This window comes from Schistocerca cancellata, chromosome 4 (genome assembly GCF_023864275.1).
Source record: "Schistocerca cancellata isolate TAMUIC-IGC-003103 chromosome 4, iqSchCanc2.1, whole genome shotgun sequence".
Taxonomy (NCBI): Eukaryota; Metazoa; Arthropoda; class Insecta; order Orthoptera; family Acrididae; genus Schistocerca; species Schistocerca cancellata.
The window spans coordinates 280,211,592-280,226,999 of NC_064629.1; positions in this window are offsets into that span (position 1 = coordinate 280,211,592).

Sequence of the window (15,408 nt, forward strand, 5' to 3'; positions counted from 1 at the left end):
TCTAGCCGGATCGCCAATGTCCGACGTCCCAGGCAACTGCACGAATTATTAGGACGCTAGCGCTGACAGGCTGCTTGAACGTCAAAAAGAAGCAAAGACAGAAGACTGCCACTGAAGAGAACACGGAGAAGCTGTTCTGGCTACGACGCTAATGAATCTATATAGAGGTACGAGACGTATTTCCAAGGAATGTGGACTCAGCCAGACGAATGTCATTCGCATCCTGCGTCGACAGTATTTCCATTCCTATCATCTGTCTTCTGTCACTACATCAGGCACTCGACGACCGTGATTTCGAACGTCGTACAGAATGTTGTCGGTTTGCCCTTCAGAAACTGAGAGACGACTCTTCGTTTCCCAACATGTGCCCTTAACGGTGAAGCAACGTTTACTAACCACGCTAACGTAAATTTGCATAAAATGCGCTACTGGGCATCCGAAAATCCACACTGCCTTCGTCAGGTGCAACATCAACGGCCGTCGAGCGCAAACGTATGGTGCCGCATCGTAGGAAATTACATTGTGAGACCTTGCTTCATCTCAGGCGTTCGAAATGGACATTCGTACGCACACTTTCTGACAAACATTGTGCCGGTTCGTCCAGAACAGGTACCACTGGATATTAGACAGTGTATATGGCTACAACACGACAGGCAGTCCAGCTCACTCGTCCCGTGTCGCAACGCAAATACTGAATGAGAACTTTCCTGGACGTTGGATAGGACGAAATTCTGTTGTCAAAAGGCCTGCGAGGTCCCCCGATTTGACTCCTCTTGGTTTCTTTCTTTAGGGAGCACTCAAGAATGCAGTCTATGACAAAGCCCCAATTATGCCAGACGACACGCGTCGTCGAATCGCCAATGCAAGCTGTACCACATCATCCACTATAGTTACATCTGTTCGTTTTTATCTCCAACGGCGATAGCAAATGTGTCTTTCAGACCATGGTCAACAGTTTGAACGAATGCTTAAATAAAGAATAAAATTATTTGTTTGGAAGAAAAAATTTATGTTATGTGATTTGGGTGATTACCAAATCATTATTCGTAAATTGTTTATTTCATCTACGTATGTACGAATTTGCATTGTAATATCAAATAAGTCGACAGCGTGTATTGCACGAAGCTGGTAACAGTGTCATTATGCGCTTGCGTTTTCACGGAGAATGATGTCAGATGTAGGAGATATAAATATAAACAAATTGCGTATCTTAACACGGACTGTTAGACCAGCTTAAGTAAAAATGTCTGTTAGATTTCAGTTTTGACAGCACTTGGTCACAACAATCAAGTAGGTACTTTGTGTATGATAAATTTATTAGAAGTGTGTAACTGTGTTTCATTCTGACAGTGTATTAATTCTGTAATTATTAGCAGTTCCAGTTTACTGTAATGTATTCACCTATTTTGACAATATCCTAACAAATGATCAGGGTAGTGAGTATTGCAATCAAATGTTTTATATTTTTTATATTATACTTTCTGACTTCTTCCACACTCACGAGAATTATCTCGTTTTTGGGTCTATGGAACGAAAACTGAATCTAAACTAATCTAATTTAGTGAAACGACGTTTCATTAAGAAGAATACTTATTTAGCGGTGTACAGGTAGCCACCAAAGTATTTTTTTAAAATATTAGGTCAACGAATGTATTCCAATAATATAATTTAGAGCAGTGTAGGTAGAGATAGTTATCCGACAGCATGTATTTTACCTCTAAAAAGCACACAGCCACGTACAGGAAAAGATAGGTCAAATTTTCCTCTTAACATAAGACCTCTTTGGTTCAAATGGCTCTGAACACTATGGGACTTAACATCTGAAGTCATCAGTCCCCTAGAACTTAGAACTAATTAAACCTAACTAACCTAAGGACATCACACACATCCGTGCCCGAAGCAGGATTCGAACCTGCGACGGTAGCGGTCGCGCGGTTCCAGACTGAAGCGCCTAGAACCGCTCGGCCACACAGGCCGGCAAGACCTCTTTATTTTTTAAGAATGAACAGTTGATTTCTCTGTTTCAGCTCACCCAAGTCTGGGAGGATACGCAAATGTGAAATAGTTAGTCCAGCCCTTTGTAATTCTCTAGAGCCTAGCCTATTTCGTATTTCCACACACACCATTCGCAGGTGAACCTGCATCTAGGCCGTAATTTGGCTCAAGAGGAAATAAAGGTTTATTCTCGTAACTCTGGCGTACCTTACGGAAGCCTACTACGCAGCGCGGTCCGACACGTCTGCTTGGCAGTGTTTGCACAGCAATGCCGTCTCCAGCCATCCTGCTGTCACATTCTAGGACATATCTCGAATTTTTTACAACAGTTTTCAACGACAACAGTAACAAACGCTATATCACTGTCGTTGTATTTTCAAGAGCTGTCGATTGCAGTTATCAAAAGTGTACGGTTCCGTTAAAAAAAAAAAAAGGTACTTACTTCAGTATCTCGGTTGATACGAGTGCTAAAACCATTAAGCAAACAAATACATACGTGCCCTCGACTCTCTAACATTTCGATATGTGTAATCGTTCACGAAATTTCCTATAATTCTCCCAATAAGCGGAAATGGACGATTCTTCTTCCCTATAACCGATCGTATGTACCTCTTCCATTTCATGTCCCTTCGCAAACCTACGTCTAGATAATTAATCGACAATAGTATGTCCAGTAACACACCGCTTTTACTGTACTCGAACATTACAGGATTGTTTTTCCTACTCATCTGCGTTTACTTAGAGTTTTCTACATTTAGAGAAAGCTGCAATGATCGCGCCAAATAATAATACTGTCAAAGTTATCCAGTGCGCTCCAAAAGTCACAATGTAACGACACTTCTGCGTATACTACAACGTCATCAGTAAATAGTCGGCAGACTACTGCTCACCCTTTCTGTCAGATCATTTATGTGTAGAGACCACAAGAGCAATCCTGTTGCACTTCCCTGAGGTATTCTGACGAAACGGTGTCTCTGATAAACATCGCCGTCCAAGACAACGTTATAGGTTCTATTACGTAAAAGTCCTCGAGCTCAAACGTATCGCCGGCCGCAGTGGCCGAGAGGTTCCAGGCGCTTCAGTCCGGAACCGCGCGGCTGCTACGGTCGCAGGTTCGAGTCCTGCCTCGGGCATGGATGTGTGTTATGTCCTTAGGTTAGTTATGTTTAAGTAGTTCTAAGTTCTAGGGGACTGATGACCTCCGATCTTGAATCCCATAGTGCTCAGAGCCATTTGAACCATTTTTATCACGTATGCTATGACCTTCATAAATAGCTTGCAGTAACTATTATGAAGTAGGAGAAACAGAGAAGCTTAATTTTGGATAAAATAATGTCTTGAAGCTATTGGTAGATTACTGGGAAACTACAGTTTGTCTACATGCGAATGCTCACGACTTGTTTGAAAGATGGAGTGTAAAAGAAACGTTGAAAAATCTGAACTTGAAAAAATTCGCACAACATCGTGCGTGCCATGCATGAAGAGCAACAGGCAGATACATATTCCTAGATTTCCTGAAAGCGTACATAGTTGAATCCAGTACCGAGAAACTAAATGTTTCTTCGATTGTTCACTAGTATAAGAGGCCTGAACATTTCCAGGAAAAGACGCTGTTGCAATAACAGACTTTTCGCAGATGTAGATAAATGTAAAGGTATGCAGTTCACGGATTCTTGAGTCACAACTAGAGTCTGTCATGTCGCAAAAATACTCGGGAGCAACAACATGTAGGGATATGAAGTAGGAGAAACAGAGAAACTCAATTTTAGATAAAATAAATAACAGTCTTGAAGCTTTAGTACTGCTACTATTACACTTCATTGGTGCTAACATACGCCGGCCGGAATGGCCGAGCGGTTCTAAGCGCTACAGTCTGGAACCGCGCGACCGTTACGGTCACAGGTACGAATCCTGCCTCGGGCATGGGTGTGTGTGATGTCCTTAGGTTAGTTAGGTTTAAGTAGTTCTAAGTTCTAGGGGACTGATGACCTCAGAAGTTAAGTCCCATAGTGCTCAGAGCCATTTGAACCATTTGCTAACATACTTGCGAGAGGTAAACATGAATTACTTGTGAGGATGTCATGCATCCAGGGTAAGATTCTCCGTCCTAATTGTCGAGAAGACTTCAGTTAATGTTCGAACATGCATCGTTTGTAGTTTTACAAAAACCTATAAACGCCGAATCCAGCTGGTTATATTTACTCTGGTTCTTCATATATAATATGAGAAGAGCGCGATTTCCGCTTCAAATGACAAGTGTTTTCGATGGCCATGCTGTTTTTTCAGATTTTTATGGTGGTCATTTTGTTCCAGACAGGTTGTTGTTTTTGGTCTCGAAGATGTTTTAGAATTCCGCTAGCACCAAAAGTTAGCTCTGTAGGACAGTAATTCTGAGGATCAATTCTCCTCTTCAGTTTTAGATACTTGTGACATGTGATCTCCACCAATCACGGTGAACAGTTCAAGTGATCTATGGTAAATTATGGTGAACAGTTGTGGTAATTCACTTGCAAAGTCTGTATAGAGTGTATAGAATCCGAAATGGGATCCATCAGCCCCTGGCGCTTATAACAAAATACGGATTTTACTTGCTTCTCAATAGCAACAACACTGTTATCTACAGGGTGATTATAATTAAAGTTAAACTTTCAAAAAGCTGCAGAAATAACACCACTGGTCAGAATGACGTCAAATTGCAACGGAGTATTATCGGAGAAGGGGGAATATGTATGGCAGAAGGAACAAATAGTGTGAAAATTTATCAGTAGATGGCGCTGTATGTGTAAATGAAAACACCTGGCCGGCCGCTGTGACCGAGCGGCCCTAGGCGCTTCAGTCCGGAACCGCGCTGCTGCTACGGTCGCAGGTTCGAATTCTGCCTCGAGCATGGATATGTGTGATGTCCTTCGGTTAGTTAGGTTTAAATAGTTCTAAGTCTAGGGGACTGATGACCTCAAGTGTTAAGTCCCATAGTGCTTACAGCCATTTGAACCATTTGAAAACACCTGTCATGCGCACAACCCATTGAAGTTGGTATAAAACGCCGGGTACACGGCTTTTCCTACTTTCGCGTCTGCGACGTTCGCCACGACTGTCTCAATGCAGGATCGCGCTCTGCTTGTGAAGCTGTATTACAAGAATGATGACTGTGCACACGTCGCTCTTCAGAAGTTCCGGACACTAAAGTGTTTAAAAAAAGGGGTTGGTCCGATGACTGCCCTGGGTCTGGAGAAAATGATTCGGGAATTCGAAAAGACGTGTTCTTTTTGTGTGCAACCTGGTAGAGGGAGGAAACGAATTGATTCGACGTCACTGGGAAGCAGTGGCCACAGCAATGCAGGAGCAGACGAGTGGTGGTATGCAAACGTGTAGTGCACGGAGAATCGCCCGAACATTGGACTTACCCATGAGCACGGTGCGTAAAATCCTACGAAACATATTTGTTTGCTATCAATTCAAAATTACGTATGTGCACGAGTTGCTTCCTGTTGACCTGTCAACAAAAGAGACCTTTGCTTTAGAATTTCTTGCTCGCATGGCAGTGGATAGTGATTGGCCATGGAAGATTTTGTGGACAGAGGAAGCTCACTTCCATCTGACAGGATATGTCAATACACAGAATTGTCGAATATGGGCAACGGAAAATCCACACACAAATCAACCAGTACCACTTCACCCTGAAAAAGTCACTCTGTGGTGCGGGTTTAAGGCATCATTTATCATAGGGCCATATTTTTTCGAAGAGACAGGTGCTTCCGGTCCTGTTACCAGTACCGTCACTAGTAAACGTTATGAGTGTCTTTTGCGCAACCACGTCATTCCAGCTCTCCAACAGCGTGGATGTGTCGATGGGATCATTTTTATGCAAGATGGTACACCTCCGCACATTGCAAATTCAGTTAAGCAGCTGCTGAAGGGCCATTTCGTGAATGCTAGAATTATCAGGCGCTATTTCCCTACAGCCTCGCCGTCCCGATCACCTGATCTTAATTCGTGTGACATCTGGATGTGCGACGATCTGAAAGATGTTGTGTTCACTGTTCCGACTGCAAACTTAGCTGCATTGAAGGCATGCATTGCGCAACACATTCTGAACACGACCCCGGAAACAATTCGATCAATTGTGGAACATGCTGTTACTCGATTTCGACTTGTTGCAGAAGACGGTGGACAGCATATTGAATATGTTCTGCGCCAATCACACGGAAAGTTAAAAATCCAATTTGATTTTGACTGATGTTTTTATGCGGTTTTTGGCCTCAGGGCAATAAAACCGATGTGATCGATGCTTTCTATGCGGTTTTTGGCCTCAGGACACTTAAAAACCGATTTTACCCATCTGATATAATATGACCTTGCCGTGGTAGATGGGCTTACGTAACTAACAGTAGCACACCTGTAAGCTCATGAGCACTGATTAGTACACTTTGTTTACTGTCAAACGTACACCTTATTCATTGTTGTATGATTCACTTGTCTTTTGTAGTCGACCACTATTGACTTATGACGCTTACAGCGCCATCTATTGGTACATTTTGTAACTATTTATTTTTCTTCTGCCATACGTTTTCCCCCTTCTCCGGTAATATTCTGCTGCAATTTGACATCATTCTGACCAGTGGTGTTATTTCTACAGGGGTTTGAAAGTTTAACTTTGATTATAATTACCCTGTACATCACACATCTTCGAAGAGATACGGCACTGAAGAGGGGCAATATTCTTTGATTTTTCTTTGTAAAGAAATTTTAGCAGTCAGAACTCAGTAAAATATGTCTCGGGTTTTTCTTTTGTAATCTATTTTGGTTTCCGTGTGGTGAATAAGTATTTGGGCAAAACCTCCACAACCACTGACAGCCGCTACAAGTGAGAAGAAGGTCTTAATTTTGGGAAAAGTTCTGTGTTGGTGTTTTGCTATGGTAGACATAGATGGTTTTCTATTCTTCTCAGAATATGTAGGACACAATTAACGGTAACTCGTACTGTCGGTGATGTAGAGACCAGTCGACCGTCAAACAAACAGGCAGTTCCTGTGATCAATCATAGTGGAGTTCATGAAATGAGCAACTAGCCAGAAGCAAAATACAGTGCACAGTAGAAGTCACCTTAATTGTGTATAAACAGTCCAGGGAGCGATCCGAATTTAAGAACGTAGACGCAGTCAATGTCAATCAATCCACTATCAATGGCGCCTAACAAAGACTTCAGAGAGTAGCGAGAACGCCGGACAGGTGCGGGGTGCGGTATTTCAGGACACTGCCGCGCTCAGTGGACGGCACCACGTCACAGGTCATCAGCTGCCTTGTAGGCGCCCTCTGCTTGAGCAAGCTGCGGCTATGGTATGGTTCTTCAGCAACCCCTTCCTCGCTTCCTGGAAAGCCGCCGGTTAAAACCACAAACCACAGTCCAAGAATTCGGCGAAGGCGAGGTTTAGAGGGTGAAACGTCACAACACACTGGTTGATCAAAAAAATGGTTCAAATGGCTCTGAGCACTATGGGACTTAACGTCTGAGGTCATAAGTCCCTTAGAAGCTAGCACTACTCAAACCTAACTAACCTAAGGACATTACACACATCCATGCCTGAGGCGGGATTCGAACCTGCGACCTTAGCGGTCGGTTGATCAAAACCTACTTATCTTCTTCCGTAGTAATGACTATCAAAGCATTACCTAGTGCTACATCAAAAATGTCATTAAGTGTGTGATCAATATCCGTATTTTTTCGATTATTAACCACTCATCATCTTCCATGATGTTTTTTGTAGTTGCCTTCATTGTTGATAAAAACAAGGACATAGTTTTTGTATTTCTCAGTCCCTGCGACGAAATTCGTGTTTTTCCCCAATAAATCATGATTTCCCGCACAGATAGAGTAACAGTACCACCCACTGTTAATTTAGACATCCGTTTATTCTACAAGAAAACCATTAACGTTTATTTGGTAGATGACAGTTTGCTTCCAGTTATTTCGTATGAGTTTTGTCCCGTTATCTAACAGAAAAAGAATCCATTGTACTTGGTACAGATGCTGCCTTCCCTCAAAAGAGAAAGACCACCAGTACTCTCAGGAATGGGTCGTGAAAAGGAAACGCTTCACTCGGCATTTCTTTTCTTTATCTGGTTCTGGTCGGTGGATCGTCACTTAGCTCGGCCAGTGCAATCTGTTAAACGAGAATGCGTTTAAACTGCTGTCTTTGTCATGTAATGAATCAGTTTTCATGCAGAAGTAATATTGTGTAAAGTTAGTAGTTTCCTTTTTTCCTTTATTCTGCAACTTTCAAAACATCGGGTACGTCTTCCCCTTAACTCATTGAGCCAAAACTTCACGTACCTCATTTTCGCATGAAACAGAAGCAAATTGGTAGGTAGCCAGAGATAATTACCTAAGTATTTCAAGAAAGTGACATACACTCCTGGAAATGGAAAAAAGAACACATTGACACCGGTGTGTCAGACCCACCATACTTGCTCCGGACACTGCGAGAGGGCTGTACAAGCAATGATCACACGCACGGCACAGCGGACACACCAGGAACCGCGGTGTTGGCCGTCGAATGGCGCTAGCTGCGCAGCATTTGTGCACCGCCGCCGTCAGTGTCAGCCAGTTTGCCGTGGCATACGGAGCTCCATCGCAGTCTTTAACACTGGTAGCATGCCGCGACAGCGTGGACGTGAACCGTATGTGCAGTTGACGGACTTTGAGCGAGGGCGTATAGTGGGCATGCGGGAGGCCGGGTGGACGTACCGCCGAATTGCTCAACACGTGGGGCGTGAGGTCTCCACAGTACATCGATGTTGTCGCCAGTGGTCGGCGGAAGGTGCACGTGCCCGTCGACCTGGGACCGGACCGCAGCGACGCACGGATGCACGCCAAGACCGTAGGATCCTACGCAGTGCCGTAGGGGACCGCACCGCCACTTCCCAGCAAATTAGGGACAATGTTGCTCCTGGGGTATCGGCGAGGACCATTCGCAACCGTCTCCATGAAGCTGGGCTACGGTCCCGCACACCGTTAGGCCGTCTTCCGCTCACGCCCCAACATCGTGCAGCCCGCCTCCAGTGGTGTCGCGACAGGCGTGAATGGAGGGACGAATGGAGACGTGTCGTCTTCAGCGATGAGAGTCGCTTCTGCCTTGGTGCCAATGATGGTCGTATGCGTGCAGGTGAGCGCCACAATCAGGACTGCATACGACCGAGGCACACAGGGCCAACACCCGGCATCATGGTGTGGGGAGCGATCTCCTACACTGGCCGTACACCACTGGTGATCGTCGAGGGGACACTGAATAGTGCACGGTACATCCAAACCGTCATCGAACCCATCGTTCTACCATTCCTAGACCGGCAAGGGAACTTGCTGTTCCAACAGGACAATGCACGTCCGCATGTATCTCGTGCCACCCAACGTGCTCTAGAAGGTGTAAGTCAACTACCCTGGCCAGCAAGATCTCCGGATCTGTCCCCCATTGAGCATGTTTGGGACTGGATGAAGCGTCGTCTCACGCGGTCTGCACGTCCAGCACGAACGCTGGTCCAACTGAGGCGCCAGGTGGAAATGGCATGGCAAGCCGTTCCACAGGACTACATCCAGCATCTCTACGATCGTCTCCATGGGAGAATAGCAGCCTGCATTGCTGCGAAAGATGGATATACACTGTACTAGTGCCGACATTGTGCATGCTCTGTTGCCTGTGTCTATGTGCCTGTGGTTCTGTCAGTGTGATCATGTGATGTATCTGACCCCAGGAATGTGTCAATAAAGTTTCCCCTTCCTGGGACAATGAATTCACGGTGTTCTTATTTCAATTTCCAGGAGTGTATATGAGTAAACCTAGTGGAGGCTCCCTTGTTCGTTTTCGCAGTTCTTCTATCTTGGTGACCATTGTCGTTGCAAATAAATACTGATCACCAATCTTAGTTTCTATCTGAACATCGTCGAATATATCAGCAGTGTGCGAGTTGGTGCATTGGATGAGACACTGGACTCACATTCGGGAGGTCTGAGGTTCAATCTGCGTCCCGAGATAAAGGTTTAGCCTCTCTTTGTTTTCCTAAATAACTTAAGGAAGATGCCAGGATGATTCTTTCCAAAACTAGATCCACAGAAGAAAAATCACGATAAGGTAAACCAATTCCATAGACAACTGAATAGCAAAGGTGGAGAGTGATAATCTTAAAACGTTAGCTGTTGACTGTTGGTACATTCTCAGTTAAGTCCCAGAACCCATGCCTCTCCTAGAAAGCAATCACACCCCCATGTAATTTTAGGAACTTAGATGTGACTGATACTCGAAATGGAAAGTAGACAAATTATCGATAACACGCCTTTAACATTCGCCCATCTGTTGTGTGATGGTGGTAAGCCAGCCATTTAACATAGACCTTATTGCCTCTTTGTCTTCTGGCACGCTCTATGAGAAACACATCTGGTTCACTACTTCTCTGTAAATGAACAGTTTGGTGCAAGATGCGGGGGAGGGGGGGAACTCTAAAATTCACTGAAAACTGCTTGTCTTACCTATATGTATGGTGAAATTAGTTGCATCTTTGATGCAAGAATGAGATAGATCCGCTGGAAACAGACGGTAAAGCATGTAATGTTGCAACTTTAATTTTGGTATACTGATATCGGTGCTAGTTGACAATGAAAGTGGGTTAAAAGCCGTGATCTGTCTGGGGACGTTAACCGTGGATTACTGGGCAACTGTTTCATCAGATATTTAGTCTTGGTTTAATAAGCAGACTAACATTAATGATAATCTTTTAATAGTCATACAAAACCGGTAATATATATATATATATAAAGGATAATTTAAATAAAAAGAAAGAAATCAGTTTATATTTGGAAATTTATTTTAAGATTCTTCATTGAAATTTCAGCGTATTATACGTGGTTATAACTGAGCTGGTGCCTTATTTACGATTAAAAAAAATGCGAGATTGTAATTTTACGGAACACACAAAATATGGAGCCAAGATTGGGAGACTGTATACAACACTGCATTCATAAAATCACACACGAAGAACATTGAAACATAAGCAAGAAGAAATTAACCACAACCAACAGATTCAGTTTTTACCCAAAGAAATTACGTTCATACCACAATCCTGTCCGTCATGTAATTACCACACACTGGTATACTAAATTCATATTAACTCTTTGTGAAGTCTTCGCAAAAAGAATAGCTGAGGGCTACTTTGATGATTACACCACATGCTTCACGTGGTCAACTTGGTTTACACAAAGCGTACAACTCCACAATAATTTTGATAATTAAAATACATTAGATCGAAAAGCAATTGACAAAAGAAAAACCTTGAACTGGTTACTAACGTCTTACTATTAACCTGATGGGTCAAACAGTTATATAAGCACGTGGTAGTGGTCTCGCAAAGTACACCCCACGTGGGTTGAACATAAAGAAAAGCATAAAGAAAAGTTGCTATATTAAAAAAAAATATCCTCAAGACGAGACGTTATAATCTCACGCACATTCGGATTTAAGATTGATGAACTTAGTTAGAGTTACTGATCAACACGTGGTTCCACTTTACTCACAAAGTAGTAACAAAGCAACTACCGAAAAATAATCTGAATTTAACACGAGAATTACACTCCGCTGCACTTTAAGATAGCATTAGATATTTTAGAGCTAAACCTGAAATCAAGGTGATTAAATTTTCAGTTAGGCTGAACTTAAGAAATCCATTGTCCTACGGACTTAACAGACACGTGCTTAGCCGGAGATCTTACCACTTCAGACGCTCACCACGGCCACACTGCCACTGCCCTACTCCCGAGCGTGCTTCCTGAGGGTGGGTCACAAAGACCAACGGAAGTGGCCAGAGGGGCAGCTTCCTATACCAACATGACAACGGACGGACAGGACCATACTAAGGATAGAAACCTCTTTGCTTTTAGGAAGCGTAGCTACCTGTTCCGACGTTGGTCCTACTGTTCTCTAGCAGACAGCCTTGTCTGCTACCCTCAAGCATGCAACTAGAAATACATATGCTCATTCATCCTCTCACACAAAAGGGAAGGGGGATGACAGTATCTTATCATATACAGTATATAAAAGAAAGCGGATGTAGGTTCCGTATGAGACTGTGTGACATGAATTACATATAAACTGTGTTTTAAAGTGTAGTAGTGTGACAGATCGTTCTTGTTTACGTGTAAAAATAACACGTTCCACTACTCAGTCTCCTCCCAGATAGTCAGAAACGCCACAATAAATTTAGACGAGGAATTTATGCCGTAAATGACAACAGATTTAAGAAATTAAACATGAAAGGAATCCAACAGAGACCTTTCATAACCCCAACGCTCCGGGAAAAGACTGTGCAGGGAATTTTCTGGCCATGCTAGGACATTCCCAAGCAGGCTTCTCACACCCTACCTAAACTAAAAAAAATAAAGGAAAGGCAAAAGGTCACCAGCTACTTGCTAAAACACAATAATTTCAACACATCTTTAGAATCTACCAATTTCAAGGAGGAAACAAAAAACAATCTGTGACACCTATTTAAAAGGTAGTGTAGACCTAATTCGGTCAGCAAGTAAAAACAATGGTTCCTGTGTCATTAATATGAAAACAATTTCTGGTTGTTACCCTTATGGAGTTCACCAGTATTTGCTCATTGCAAGAGTCAACTGATCACAGGAAAATTTATGACTTTATTAACAAGCAAAATTTATGAAAATAGCAAAGGTGCCACAGCAATTAAAAAAAGAACATCAAGTAACATCGGTATTAAAAAGCAGAACATAACAATACACAATCTGCAAAAGCAACAAAATGATAAGAGAAAAAACATGTTTTACAAAGTGGTTATCGCAAAAAAATTCTATATCGTATAAAACTAATAATTTGTAGAATTAAAATAACTATGTGGCACTCATTTAATCACTCTACTATATTTCAATTAGCTAGCAAACAATGAGCACTGTCATTATACTGAAACTACAATAATTATGTGATTGTTACCCTTAAGGGGTTCCTCACAGTAAATATGCCCCATGCAAAGGCTAATCGATCACAGTTCAATGAGAATAAAAAGCTATCTGACTGATAAACGAAGCAATGCCACAGCAATGAATTTACGAAACAAAATATCACAAATCTAATACATCACACAAAAACAAACATTGATAAATAAAACAGTACAATAGTCAACATCTAAAACAAAAAAAAAACGCCTATAAATAAAACACCTGCAAAATACAAGAGTCAAAGTCTAAAAAAGATAAATAGAACACCTGCAAAATACAAGAGTCAGTCTAATAAACACCAATAAATCGAACTCCTGCAAAACACACGAGTCAGAGTTTCTCTGACAGAAACACACGTATATGCACTGGACTAAGAACCGTATAATCACTGTTCACTGACACTCAGTACTTCCACTGTTCCGAGGCACAATATAGGGGAAAGAGGGGGGGGTTCGTCGCCGCAGCTGTCAGTAGGGATTTTTTTTGTCCATCTGTTGCGTGCGATTCCGCCGTCTCTGCCTTCTCATGAAGTTTCTCCCGTGTCACGTCATCTCGATTTGGTTCCATATTTGTGTTGTCAAATTCATGCGGTATCCTCGTTTGACACACCAGGTTGATATTCCTGGGCAAGGATGACACTTAATGGCTCTTCTTTTGTGCCACCCTTAGCGACCAGAGAACATCGAACCATGATTTACTGTCGCTTGACAGTGGGCATCCGTCAGGAGATGTTGATAGGCGTCATTGAAGTCTGCCAGTTACTCTGGACAGTATGTGTCAAAAGGCTCCACGCCCTTTGTGTTGTTACATTCTTGGGTTATCCTCAATTGGCTCGCCGGTTTGATATTCCTGGGCAAGGATGACACTTAATGGCTCTTCTTTGGTGCCACCCTTAGCGACCAGAGAACATCGAACCATGATTAACTGTCGCTTGACAGTAGGCATCCATCAGGAAATGTCGATAGGCGTCGTTGACGTCTGCAAGTTTCTCTGGGCAGTACCTGTCAAAAGGCTCCACGCCCCTTGTGTTGTTTCACCGCGGCCGTCTCGTCACGGTCGCGTGCGTGTGGTGCGTTGCCAGCAGATGGATTTCCGCGCGGTGGACCGCTCGCCCATCTCAGGTCATCGCCTCGAGGAAGGGTCGCCCGGGGCGGCCGCCCATTAGCTCCAGGTACAAGGGAAAGCGTTTGCCGCGTACCTTCTTTTGTTGTCGGCCGCGCTCCCAAAGTGGCCTGGCTGACAGCGTGTCCTGCTGGGAAACCCGCCAGTTTACAACTAGTCCGGCTGCTCCCGCTGTCTCTTAAGAGTTTTGCCGGTTCGCTTTCACGTTCTCAACTGCATTCACAGAAATTTTTCATCATCCTTATGTGATTACACAATGTCATACATAATACCACTTAGTATTGTCTTTCACAATTTTTAGGAACAAAGTGAGACTTAATTTTTTTTTAAATAAAAAATTAGATGAATCGACAATATAAAATAAAGTTTAAATGACTTGACAATGTAAAAAAAATAAAAGTGAAATGACTTTACAATGTAAAAAAAATAAAAGTTAAATAAACTGACAATATAATATTTAAATCCACATCACTAATGTGGTTCACTTACGTTTTAATAAATCAAATGCTATTTATTAATTCACTAAAATGAATAGGATTATGCCTTGTGCAAGTATAGGTCAGGACAGCATAGGGTTCACATGTTATTTACACACACATACATGCACACCTGTTGTCTATTCTACAAACTAACTACCCATAAACATGCATTACTCAATATTCTACTTCTATCCACTACTAGTTAAGCCAATAAGCTACTTCAATGCTATTTCAACACCGTGTATATACCACTACAACATTGTTCTAATTCGTCCTCTTCTTGACGCTCGCGGCATACGTCTTGTCACATGATAAATATGGAGAACTTTCCTTAAACATACACATTAAAAAGAACAATGGTTATTTACACGCCAAAACATTTATACCAGTTCGCACACCTGAAAAGAGACTCGCAATTATACATTTATCATACTCATATATTCACACATAAAACAGTAAGAAAATTTCACCTAAAATTACGTTATCACAACAATTAATCACGCAGATGACTCTGAGAAGGTTAAAAATATTTGCATTATACAGGTTATATTACATTTTCTTACCCATTTTGCTGCGATTTCGTTCCTTCTTTACGTTACCTTTCGCTTCCAAATCAGTTATTTCGCCTGTGGTGGTTACTCTGGATTCATTTCTCATGAATGGCAAAATTGTGGTCACCTCTATTCTGTAAAACAGTATCATCTTAACATATTGAACTTACAACAGACACAAAGGATCCGAATCCTCCTGTAGTTTAAATGACAAATGTTTTGCTTTATCCTTATTACCTTAAACCAAGCTTTCCTTCGTTCCCAT